Source organism: Armigeres subalbatus, chromosome 3, assembly GCF_024139115.2.
Source record: "Armigeres subalbatus isolate Guangzhou_Male chromosome 3, GZ_Asu_2, whole genome shotgun sequence".
In the NCBI taxonomy this organism is placed as follows: Eukaryota; Metazoa; Arthropoda; class Insecta; order Diptera; family Culicidae; genus Armigeres; species Armigeres subalbatus.
In genome coordinates this window covers 348,276,627-348,288,853 of record NC_085141.1, presented here as the reverse complement: position 1 = coordinate 348,288,853, position 12,227 = coordinate 348,276,627, and the positions used below count along the sequence as shown (strand labels likewise).

The 12,227-nt window shown below is 39.6% G+C and overlaps 1 protein-coding gene across 2 annotated transcripts in view; it reads right to left on the bottom strand.

Moving 5' to 3' along the window:
• The window catches only part of LOC134225991 (IQ motif and SEC7 domain-containing protein 1), a 466,609-nt gene that overhangs the window by 289,868 nt on the left and 164,514 nt on the right, over window positions 1–12,227 (bottom strand). Inside the window, exon 1 of one of the 2 annotated variants that reach the window (XM_062706474.1) lies at window positions 6,166–7,062. The exons of the other annotated variant lie outside the window; for it this stretch is intronic. The gene's annotated coding sequence lies outside the window, so the exon portion shown is untranslated. Of the gene's footprint in view, window positions 1–6,165; window positions 7,063–12,227 lie in introns of those variants that run through there. 2 annotated transcript variants of the gene reach the window in all.

Genomic DNA, 12,227 nt, shown 5'->3' with positions numbered 1-12,227 from the left:
CTTAGAAATAGCTGATAATTTTGTGCGTGCTTTGCGCACACACATACATACAAATACGCACATACAGACATCATCTTAATTCGTTAAACTAATTTGATTAGTTTATAACCCTGTAAGTCCCATTTTTCCTTTAAAAAGTTCATCTTTGGGGCGAACATATAGATTTTACGTAAACTTAGTGTTCGAGAAGGCAAAACCAGCCCTCCCCTAGCTATTACGAGAATTCCTTGAGGATCTATTCCGTTAAAGTAATGAAATTATTCCACAAAAGATACTCAGAGCAATTATCGTATTGATTTTAGTTATATGTAACTACTCATCACTATTGAAGGTCAAGGTAACATGGGTTTTCCACTTACCCCATCCCACTGGGTTAAGTGGAAAAACAACTCCTAATTTTGAAATCTATTTCCATAAATTTCAAGCGACCAAAATGGTATGAATTACCGCACAGTTGATGCAAAATTGACTGTTTTTAATAGCCCCATTTTGATTGAATGTATTTAGATCATTTAAACTGGTTTTACACTAATTCAAACATGCACTATCGATTTTTCCTTTTCCACTTCCCCCAGTGTACCTTACTATCTTTGTTAGGGTTTCATCACATGTCCCGGTACACTAGACAGGTGCTTTCCCTGCTAAGCAACGAAGGATCTATCCGTCCTCCATAGCTTAGCCAAATTCTCAACACTGGGCACTTGGTTCCACACTCGCAATATATTTTTAGAACCAACTCTCTCACATGACTTGGATTGTCCACATCCACAACGAGGAGAGAGAAATTAATTTTTGTCTGATAATCTACACACATCTAGAGGAAATTCATCCAAATTTCCGGAGAAAATCCAAGAAAATTCATTCGAATTTCCAGAGGAAATTCATTAGAATTTCCAGAGGAAATTCATTAGAATTTCCAGAGGAAACTCATTCGAATTTCCAGAGGAAATTCATTCGAATTTCCAGAGGAAATTCATTTGAATGTCCAGAGGAAATTCATTCGAATTTCCAGAGGAAATTCATTCAATTTCAGAGGAAATTCATTCAATTTCCAGAGGAAATTCATTCGAATTTCCAGAGGAAATTCATTCGAATTTCCAGAGGAAATTCATTCAATTTCCAGAGGAAATTCATTCGAATTTCCAGAGGAAATTCATTCGATTTCCAGAGGAAATTCATTCGATTTCCAGAGGAAATTCATTCGATTTCAGAGGAAATTCATTCGAATTTCCAGAGGAAATTCATTCGATTTCCAGAGGAAATTCATTCGAATTTCCAGAGGAAATTCATTCAATTTCCAGAGGAAATTCATTCGATTTCCAGAGGAAATTCATTCGATTTCCAGAGGAAATTCATTCGAATTTCCAGAGGAAATTCATTCGAATTCAGAGGAAATTCATTCGAATTTCCAGAGGAAATTCATTCGAATTTCCAGAGGAAATTCATTCCAATTTCCAGAGGAAATTCATTCGAATTTCCAGAGGAAATTCATTCAATTTCCAGAGGAAATTCATTCGAATTTCCAGAGGAAATTCATTCGAATTTCCAGAGGAAATTTATTCGAATTTCCAGAGGAAATTCATTCGATTTCAGAGGAAATTCATTCAATTTCAGAGGAAATTCATTCCAATTCAGAGGAAATTCTTACGAATTTCATTCAAAAATTCATTCGAATTTCCAGAGGAAATTCATTCGAATTTCCAGAGGAAATTCATTCGAATTTCCAGAGGAAATTCATTCGATTTCCAGAGGAAATTCATTCGATTTCCAGAGGAAATTCATTCGAATTTCCAGAGGAAATTCATTCGAATTTCCAGAGGAAATTCATTCGAATTTCCAGAGGAAATTCATTCGAATTTGCAGAGGAAATTCGTTCGAATTTCCAGAGGGAATTCATTCGAATTTCCAGAGGAAATTTGTTTGAATTTCCAGAGGAAATTCGTTTGAATTTCCAGAGAAAATTAATTCGAATTTCCAGAGGAAATTCATTCCAATTTCCAGAGGAAATTTATTCCAATTTCCAGAGGAAATTCATTCCAATTTCCAGAGGAAATTCATTCCAATTTCCAGAGGAAATTCATTCGAATTTCCAGAGGAAATTCATTCGAATTTCCAGAGGAAATTCATTCGAATTTCCAGAGGAAATTCATTCGAATTTCCAGAGGAAATTCATTCCGATTTCCAGAGGAAGTTAATTCGAATTTCCAGAGAAAATTAATTCGAATTACCAGAGGAAATTCATTTGAACTTCCTGAGGAAATTCATTTGAATTTCCCGAGGAAATTCATTCGAATTTCCAGAGGAAATTCATTCGAATTTCCAGAGGAAATTCATTCGAATTTGCAGAGGAAATTCATTCGAATTTCCAGAGGAAATTCATTCGAATTACCGGAGGAAATTCATTCGAAATACCGGAGGAAATTCATTCGAATTTCCGGAGGAAATTCATTCAATTTTCAGAGGAAATTCATTCGAATTTCCAGAGGAAATTCATTCGAATTTCCAGAGGAAATTCATTCGAATTTCAATTTCAGAGGAAATTCATTCGAATTTCAGAGGAAATTCATTCGAATTTCAGAGGAAATTCATTCAATTTCCAGAGGAAATTCATTCGAATTTCCAGAGGAAATTCATTCGAATTTCCAGAGGAAGTTCATTCGATTTCCAGAGGAAATTCATTCGAATTTCCAGAGGAAATTCATTCGAATTTCCAGAGGAAATTCATTCGAATTTCCAGAGGAAATTCATTCGAATTTCCAGAGGAAATTCATTCGAATTTCCAGAGGAAATTCATTCGAATTTCCAGAGGAAATTCATTCGAATTTCCAGAGGAAATTCATTCGAATTTCCAGAGGAAATTCATTCGAATTTCCAGAGGAAATTCATTCGAATGTCCAGAGGAAATTCATTCGAATTTCCAGAGGAAATTCATTCGAATTTCCAGAGGAAATTCATTCGAATTTCCAGAGGAAATTCATTCGAATTTCCAGAGGAAATTCATTCGAATTTCCAGAGGAAATTCATTCAAATTTCCAGAGGAAATTCATTCGAATTTCAGAGGAAATTCATTCAATTTCCAGAGGAAATTCATTCAATTTCAGAGGAAATTCATTCGATTTCCAGAGGAAATTCATTCAATTTCCAGAGGAAATTCATTCGAATTTCCAGAGGAAATTCATTCGAATTTCCAGAGGAAATTCATTCAATTTCCAGAGGAAATTCATTTCAATTTCCAGAGGAAATTCATTCGATTTCCAGAGGAAATTCATTCGATTTCCAGAGGAAATTCATCCGAATTTCCAGAGGAAATTCATCCGAATTTCCAGAGGAAATTCATCCGAATTTCTAGAGGAAATTCATCCGAATTTCCAGAGGAAATTTATTCGAATTTCATGAGGAAATTAATTCGAATTTCCAGAGGAATTTCATTCGAATTGCCAGAGGAGTTTCATTCGAATTTCCAGAGGAAATTCATTCGAATTTCCAGAGAAAATTCATCCGAGTTTCCAGAGGAAATTCATCCGAGTTTCCAGAGGAAATTCATCCGAATTTCCAGAGGAAATTCATTCAATTTCCAGAGGAAATTCATTCAATTTCCAGAGGAAATTCATTCGATTTCCAGAGGAAATTCATTCCAATTTCCAGAGGAAATTCATTCGATTTCCAGAGGAAATTCATTCGATTTCCAGAGGAAATTAATTCGTAGTTCCAGAGGAAATTAATTAGACTTTACAGAGGAACTTCATTTGAATTTCCAGAGGAAATTCATTCGATTTCCAGAGGAAATTCATTCGAATTTCAGAGGAAATTCATTCAATTTCCAGAGGAAATTCACTCAATTTCCAGAGGAAATTCACTCCAATTCCAGGAAATTCATCCGAATTTCCAGGAAATTCATCCGAATTTCCAGGAGAAATTCATCCGAATTTCAGGAGAAATTCATCCGAATTTCCAGGAAATTCATCCGAATTCAGGGAAATTCATCCGAATTTCCAGGGAAATTCATCCGATTTCCTGGGAAATTCATCCGAATTTCCAGGAAAATTCATCCGAATTTCCAGGAAATTCATCCGAATTTCCAGGGAAATTCATCCGAATTTCCAGGAAATTCATCCGAATTCAGGGAAATTCATCCGATTTCCAGGAAATTCATCCGAATTTCCAGGGAAATTCATCCGAATTTCCAGGGAAATTCATCCAATTCAGGAAATTCATCCGAATTCAGGAAATTCATCCGAATTTCCAGGAAATTCATCCGAATTTCCAGGAAATTCATCCGAATTTCCAGGAAATTCATCCGAATTTCCAGGGAAATTCATCCGAATTCTAGGGAAATTCATCCGATTTCAGGAAATTCATACGAATTTCCAGGGGAAATTCATACGAATTTCCAGGGGAAATTCATACGAATTTCCAGGGGAAATTCATACGAATTTCCAGGGGAAATTCATACGAATTTCCAGGGGAAATTCATACGAATTTCCAGGGGAAATTCATACGAATTTCCAGGGGAAATTCATCCGAATTCCCAGGAAATTCATCCGAATTTCCAGGGAAAATTCATCCGAATTTCCAGGGAAAATTCATCCGAATTTCCAGGGAAAATTCATCCGAATTTCCAGGGGAAATTCATCCGAATTTCCAGGGGAAATTCATCCGAATTTCCAGGGGAAATTCATCCGAATTTCCAGGGGAAATTCATCCGAATTTCCAGATGAAAATCATCCGAATTTCCAGAAGAAAATTCATCCGAATTAACATATGAAAATCATCCGAATTTTCAGAGGAAATTCATCCGAATTTCCAGATGGAAATCATCCGAATTTCCAGAGGAAATTCATCCGAATTTCTCTTGAATTGACTAAAATTCAACGACACTCTTCAAGCTCAAGATTGTATTTCAATCTACTCAATTCAACAACCACTGCCTGGTGACAACCTTCAGGTGAATGTAAATATCAAAATGTTTTCTTCTGTTCACGGATTCGATAGGAAATGATTCATGATTCAACAGAAAAACAATTTTGAAAATAATGCAGCTTTTTACGGAATATCACATTAACGTGGATAAAAGAAATTATTGAAATTTGCATATTTTTTTCCTTGGCGGGTATTTCTTATCATTGCAACCATTTTTTTATCTATTGTAATATATTCCCTTTTTTCTAGCTATGTTATTACACGGCTCAACTTTTCGAATGAAATGCAGCACCGAATTGGAATTTGTTCTACCAACCTCAAGTGGTTCTATAGGCCCTTTGGTTAAGAACTTCGAACAACTGCATAAAAGATGCTCCGAATCATCGTTTTCTATGTCACAGAAGCGACACAGATCATTTTGCCGTTAACATGATATTGACTCGGACAATGACCTGTGATGAGACCCGCATGAGTGCTTAGGTCTTTTTTTATATAATTCCAAAATGTTGCGAGCTATGGAAACATTTGGTGATAAAACGTTGCAATTGGTTCTGCAGAAAGGTTCCGGTCCTTTGAACCGACTTGATGATCCGAGTCCCGGCAGCATATCGGCTATTTCGTTACCATCTATTTTACAGTGTCCTGGAACCCAATATAGACTGATTTGGTTGCTACAAGACAATTTTTGGAGGGACTGAATGCATCATTTATCTATCCCTTTATTCCACCCACTTTGCCTAACATCATACCTCATGTTTCTCAGTTTCATTTGAATGTTTTCCTGTCGGAAACCAATACGATTGTTACCTTTAGCTGTGTTTGGAAAACGTCAACCAACTTCGATACTAAAACATTAGTCTTTGCTATTGATATCCTCCGTAACGAATCTCTGCAGAAAGTTTTCTCGATCACTTTTCCTCAAAACCCAATCATAGGATTTGCTTCAGTGTTCCTCGCCGCTGTACTTGATATTCCGGCTGAACATCATTCGTGCAGCACTAAATTGGCCAAACTCATTTCCACCCGATCATCATTCGTCACTCGTCGTGTCACACCAAATTGCAATAACTTCGTTTGCTTTTCTGACCAATAACTTTCATCGTCCGTGCACTGGATCGAATCGCTTCACCGCCGCTGCCCGCTGCTACATCACGCACAAACACACTTTTCTCGCTGTCGTCGTCGTCGCACTTGCCGCTTGCGCATCTTGATTTCGCTTGTTAATTTCCTATTACGAATACATACTTTTGGTCGATCTGCTGTTATCCGCTGTTTAATGATTTGCGTGCCTTTTGTTTTCTAATTGTTTTCCTCTCTTCCTGTACCGTGTTGCTGTTGCTGCACTAAAATTTTCACTATTCCACACATCGTCGCCGTTTCTGTCGATGTACTTTTCCGCTTTGTTTCTAAAACTGCCGTAGAGGTTGACAACTCGTCAATTTTCGCTTCCTTCCACTACCCATTCACTATTCTACGCAGCACCGTCTCGCGATCGACAATGGAATAAAATTCATTCGAATTTGATCCGCACTTCCACTGTTTTTCTTTTCGTTTCACTCACATTCGTTTATGACGGTTCGCGGTACTCGTGCTGCTAATGCAAATGATGCACTTGGTCATTCCGAGCCTCGAATCGAAGCACAACTCGTACACCCACAATTTTAATCAACATTTACTGTAACTAAATCCCAACCCATAAAAGTGGGCGTTTAATTTTTTTTCCAGTGTGCCAGTGTTGGCTGTCAAACATCAACCACTTCACGTCACATTGTCGCCCAAGCTGTGTGTGTCGTTCATTCATGGATTCCGATGGGGATCTTTTCAAAACCACATCTTTCGACGGTTATTCAGGGAAACAAACGGAAATTTTGAATTAATAGCAACAGTTGTTATTGGTTGGCCCGTCCCTCAACGGTGCAGCGGCTGCAGTTGCAGTTTGTAGCACATGACCACAACGTGAACGTAAAAGGGGCACCAATAATGTAGGCACGCGGGACCCGGACGCACTCGCGCTCGAAACAAAACAACCTTCACCAATAAAAGCGCCTAATCAACACTTCGGTTCACTTCAACCAGGACTGCAGTGGAAAGGGACGTCGGAGTCGTCGTCGTTGGTTCGCTCGCTGGGCAACGCGATCCAAGCGAGTTCGTATTTCGGAATGGACTAACTCCGGTCGGTTGACTGGGTGGCGTGAATGGGCCCCCTTTTCCAGCTGCGAGCTGTTGGCGGATGGAGCGCGCGGTGAGAGAATTGAGAGAATGGTGCTCGAGGTACACGCTTGAAGACAATAACACAGAGATGATTGATTCACACAAAACGAGCTTCCCCTGGGTATAGTTACACAGTCGTAAAAATAGCTGATGACATTTTATTGAAGCTTGGATCGTCTTATTTTCATTCTTCATAGAACCAGGAAGCTTCACAAATGATTTCATAATAAAAAGGGCCAATAACACGATCGGACTGACCATTTTAGTGACACTATAACTCTATGTGTAATTCCAGGCGAGGCACATTGCGTGTGAACACATTTCGGTGCTATTTATTTTTAGCGTGTATGAGAGGAGAGATCTTTCCATAGTGAGACTGTATTTTGCGCGTGAGGATGGATTTGTTGGTTGATCTCCTGTTATCCGCATGGAGTTCAACTTTAAGTTTTTATTTAAAAATAGGGTTTCCCTACAGATACACGCTAATCATGCTCGGGAAGAATTCATTGATTATGAATGATAAACATTTCTGGACACGTTGTTGGTATGCCGGAAGAACGTCAAGCGAAAATAATATTCAGTAGAGAACCCTTGTTCTGGAATTCAGATCAATTAGTCTACCAGGTCAAATCCGCCTGGAATCAAACCGAAATCAACTCTTCTTCTTCTTCTTCTTATTGGCATTACATCCCCACACTGGGACAGAGCCGCCTCGCAGCTTAGTGTTCATTGAGCACTTCCACAGTTATTAACTGCGAGGTTTCTAAGCCAGGTTACCATTTTTGCATTCGTATATCATGAGGCTAACACGATGATACTTTTATGCCCAGGGAAGTCGAGATAATTTCCAATTCGAAAATTGCCTAGACCGGCACCGGGAATCGAACCCAGCCACCCTCAGCATGGTCTTGCTTTGTAGCCGCGCGTCTTACCGCACGGCTAAGGAGGGCCCCGAAATCAAATCAGCATGCCCATACAAGTCACTAGAGCCGTTGCCAATTATATGCAGCTCAAATTCTAGGTTCTCCATATTGTTCCGAAATTCAGATCAATCTGTCTAGCAGGTCAATTAAGCCTGGTTTCAAACCGAAATCAGCGCTGCACACGAGCTGGAAAAAGAAAGTTCAAGCAAATGCTGTGTGCATAAACGGCACGAGACTTTCATGCAGCAACAAACAGTCTGCGGCCGAAGAAAAATAGTATCACAATTTTTTGGCACATTGTGTAGGTAGGCATGACCGGTCGTTTTCGGTTGGATACCAGGAGTAGTTGACCAGGTAGACTAATTGGTAGGAATTCTAGGACAATTTGGAGAACCTAGAACATCTGCATCAAACTTATTTGTACTGCACATAATACGCATGGGCTCTATGGACTTATATTGACATGCTGTGTTGGTCTTAGTTTGATACCAGGAGTAGTTGACCTTGTAGTCCAATTGATCTGAATTCCTAAAAGTTTGAACCGATGTGATCAGCGGCATGAGTAATTCCAAGAATTTCTGGAAGAACTCCTGAAGTGCCTCCAAGATAAATTTAATGATAAATAAATGAAATTTTAAAGGAACTCCAGAAGGGCCTCCAGGGGAAGTTTTTTTGAAGGAAGGGGAAGGATTTTTTTGAGGTCATCCAGGAATCCTTCCTGAAGTTTCTACAAAAATTCTTTTTGGAGTTCCTCCAGGAATTACTCCATAAGTTAATGCAGAAATTACTGCTTCCAGGATTTTTTTTTCGGAATTCCTTTCTCTGGGGAAATTTAGAATGAATGCCTGAGGAAATGCAGAATGAATTCCTGGGGAAATGCAAAATGAGTTTCTGTGGGAATTCGGAATAAATTTCTGTGGGAATTCGGAATGAATTCCAGGGGGAATTCAGAATGAATTCCAGGGGGAATTCAGAATGAATTCCAGGGGGAATTCAGAATGAATACCAGGAGGTATTCAAAATGAATTCTAGGGGGAATTCAGAATGAATTCCTGAGGGAATTCAGAATGAATTCCTGGGGGAATTCAGAATGAATTCCTGGGGGAATTCAGAATGAATTCCTGGGGGAATACAGAATGAATTCCAGGGGAATTCAGAATGAATTCCAGGGGGAATTCAGAATGAATTCCAGGGGGAATTCTGAATAAATTCCAGGGGGAATTCAGTATGAATTCAGAAATTCAGAATGAATTCCAGGGGAATTCAGAATGAATTCCAGGGGAATTCAGAATGAATTCAGGGGAATTCAGAATGAATTCCAGGGGAATTCAGAATGAATTCAGGGGAATTCAGAATGAATTCCAGGGGAATTCAGAATGAATTCAGGGGAATTCAGAATGAATTCAGGGGAATTCAGAATGAATTCCAGGGGAATTCAGAATGAATTCAGGAATTCAGAATGAATTCCAGGGGAATTCAGAATGAATTCAGGGGAATTCAGAATGAATTCAGAATTCAGAATGAATTCCAGGGGAATTCAGAATGAATTCAGGGGAATTCAGAATGAATTCCAGGGGAATTCAGAATGAATTCCAGGGAATTCAGAATGAATTCAGGGGAATTCAGAATGAATTCCAGGGGAATTCAGAATGAATTCAGGGGAATTCAGAATGAATTCAGGGGAATTCAGAATGAATTCCAGGGGAATTCAGAATGAATTCCAGGGGAATTCAGAATGAATTCAGGGGAATTCAGAATGAATTCCAGGGGAATTCAGAATGAATTCCAGGGGAATTCAGAATGAATTCCAGGGGAATTCAGAATGAATTCCAGGGAATTCAGAATGAATTCCAGGGGAATTCAGAATGAATTCCAGGGGAATTCAGAATGAATTCCAGGGGAATTCAGAATGAATTCCAGGGGAATTCAGAATGAATTCCAGGGGGAATTCAGAATGAATTCCAGGGGGAATTCAGAATGAATTCCAGGGGGAATTCAGAATGAATTCCAGGGGGAATTCAGAATGAATTCCAGGGGGAATTCAGAATGAATTGCAGGGGGAATTCAGAATGAATTCCAGGGGGAATTCAGAATGAATTCAAGAAGTGAATTCAGAATGAATTCCAGAAGGGAATTCAGAATGAATTCTCGAAGGGAATTCAGAATGAATTCTCGAAGGGAATTCAGAATGAATTCTCGAAGGGAATTCAGAATGAATTCCAGAAAGGAGTTCAGAATGAATTCCAGAAGGGAATTCAGAATGAATTCAGGGGAATTCAGAATGAATTCAGGGGAATTCAGAATGAATTCCAGGGGAATTCAGAATGAATTCAGGAATTCAGAATGAATTCCAGGGGAATTCAGAATGAATTCCAGGGGAATTCAGAAGGAATTCAGGGGAATTTAGAATGAATTCCAGGAGAATTCAGAATTAATTCCAGGAGAATTCAGAATGAATTCCAGGAATTCAGAATGAATTCCAGGGGAATTCAGAATGAATTTCAGAATTCAGTATGAATTCCAGGGGAATTCAGAATGAATTTAAGGGAATTCAGAATGAATTCCAGGAGAATTCAGAATGAATTCAGGAATTCAGAATGAATTCAGGAATTCAGAATGAATTCCTGGGGGAATTCAGAATGAATTCCAGGGGGAATTCAGAATGAATTCCAGGGGGAATTCAGAATGAATTCCAGGGGGAATTCAGAATGAATTCCAGGGGGAATTCAAAAATGAATTCCAGGGGGAATTCAGAATTAATTCCAGGGGGAATTCAGAATTAATTCCAGGGGGAATTCAGAATGAATTCCATGGTGAATTCAGAATGAATTTCAGGCGGAGTTCAGAATGAATTCCAGGGGGAATTCAGAATGAATTCCAGGGGGAATTCAGAATGAATTCCAGGGGGAATTCAGAATGATTTCCAGGGGGAATTCAGAATGAATTCCAGGGGAAATTCAGAATGAATTCCTGGGGAAATTCAGAATGAATTCCTGGGGAAATTCAGAATGAATTCCAGGGGGAATTCAGAATGAATTCCTGAGGGAACTTGCGATTTTTTTTAATCCGGATAAGTTTAGGAGTTGCCATTGATTCCTGGATGAAGAAAACTTCCTAGATCGTTGGAAACGGCAGAAACTGGTGTTGTTGCCCAAGCCCGGGAAGCCCCCAGTAGACCGTTCGGCAAACAGACCAATCTGTCTGCTCTACATATTTGATAAGTTGTTGGAGAGGGTGATACTGAGTAGTTTGTGATACTGAGTAGTTTGTTGGTGAAGAAGAGGTTTTAGGTACTATTCATTGATTACATTAGATGTAAAAATGCTTTTAACAACGCAAGTTAAGAAGCTTGTAGTCGGCGCTGGCCGATGCTCTTGAAATCGTGTGGCTTAAGCGCCACTCCATTCGGAGACCACACGACGCGACAAAACAGTGAGAGGCTTCACACCCGGGGACTAACAAAAGATGAGTCGATCATTAATCACGTCACGAGTGCACCTGTCGTCAATTCCACATCGAACTTCACAATTTCATGGACGCGTCTAAATTACTGACTCAGTCAGTCATCAACCTACGCTCGGCACAAAAAATCCTCCGAGGCGTCCTCACCGGACGCCCTACTCGACAAAAAAAAGAGATCGCTTGACTCACCGACTGTTGTTCGCCTACCGCCTACGCTCCTGGTAGACGGCGGAAGGCAGCTATTGTCCGCAGCGATGCGTTGAATGGCGGTTGGTGGCGTGGCCAAATCACCCACGTGGGTGTGTGGAAATTGGCGACCACGATAGGACATTGGACCAACGTGTGGACGGGTTGGCCTCCTTCAGCGACGAATTCCGGAAATCTTTCGTCCCAACGATGGCGGTGTGACGCAGTTGCCTGAGACAAACGCAGCGGTCGGCTACATAAAGGACAATTAATTACACACAATGCACGGGAATCAACGAGCACGTGGAGCACATTACCAATTTCTTCCAGAAACGCACACAACTGATCCTAACGCACAACTTGGCACTACTTAATAAAGAAATATAATTTAATAAAGAAAATCTAACACGTTGCTTAACTTACACTTTAACATGGAATGTACAATGGACAAAAAGGCGCGACACTTCTGCTTCAGTTGGCGGTTTGGGTGAAATTAAATTTGAAGCCGTTACCCTCAGATTAAGG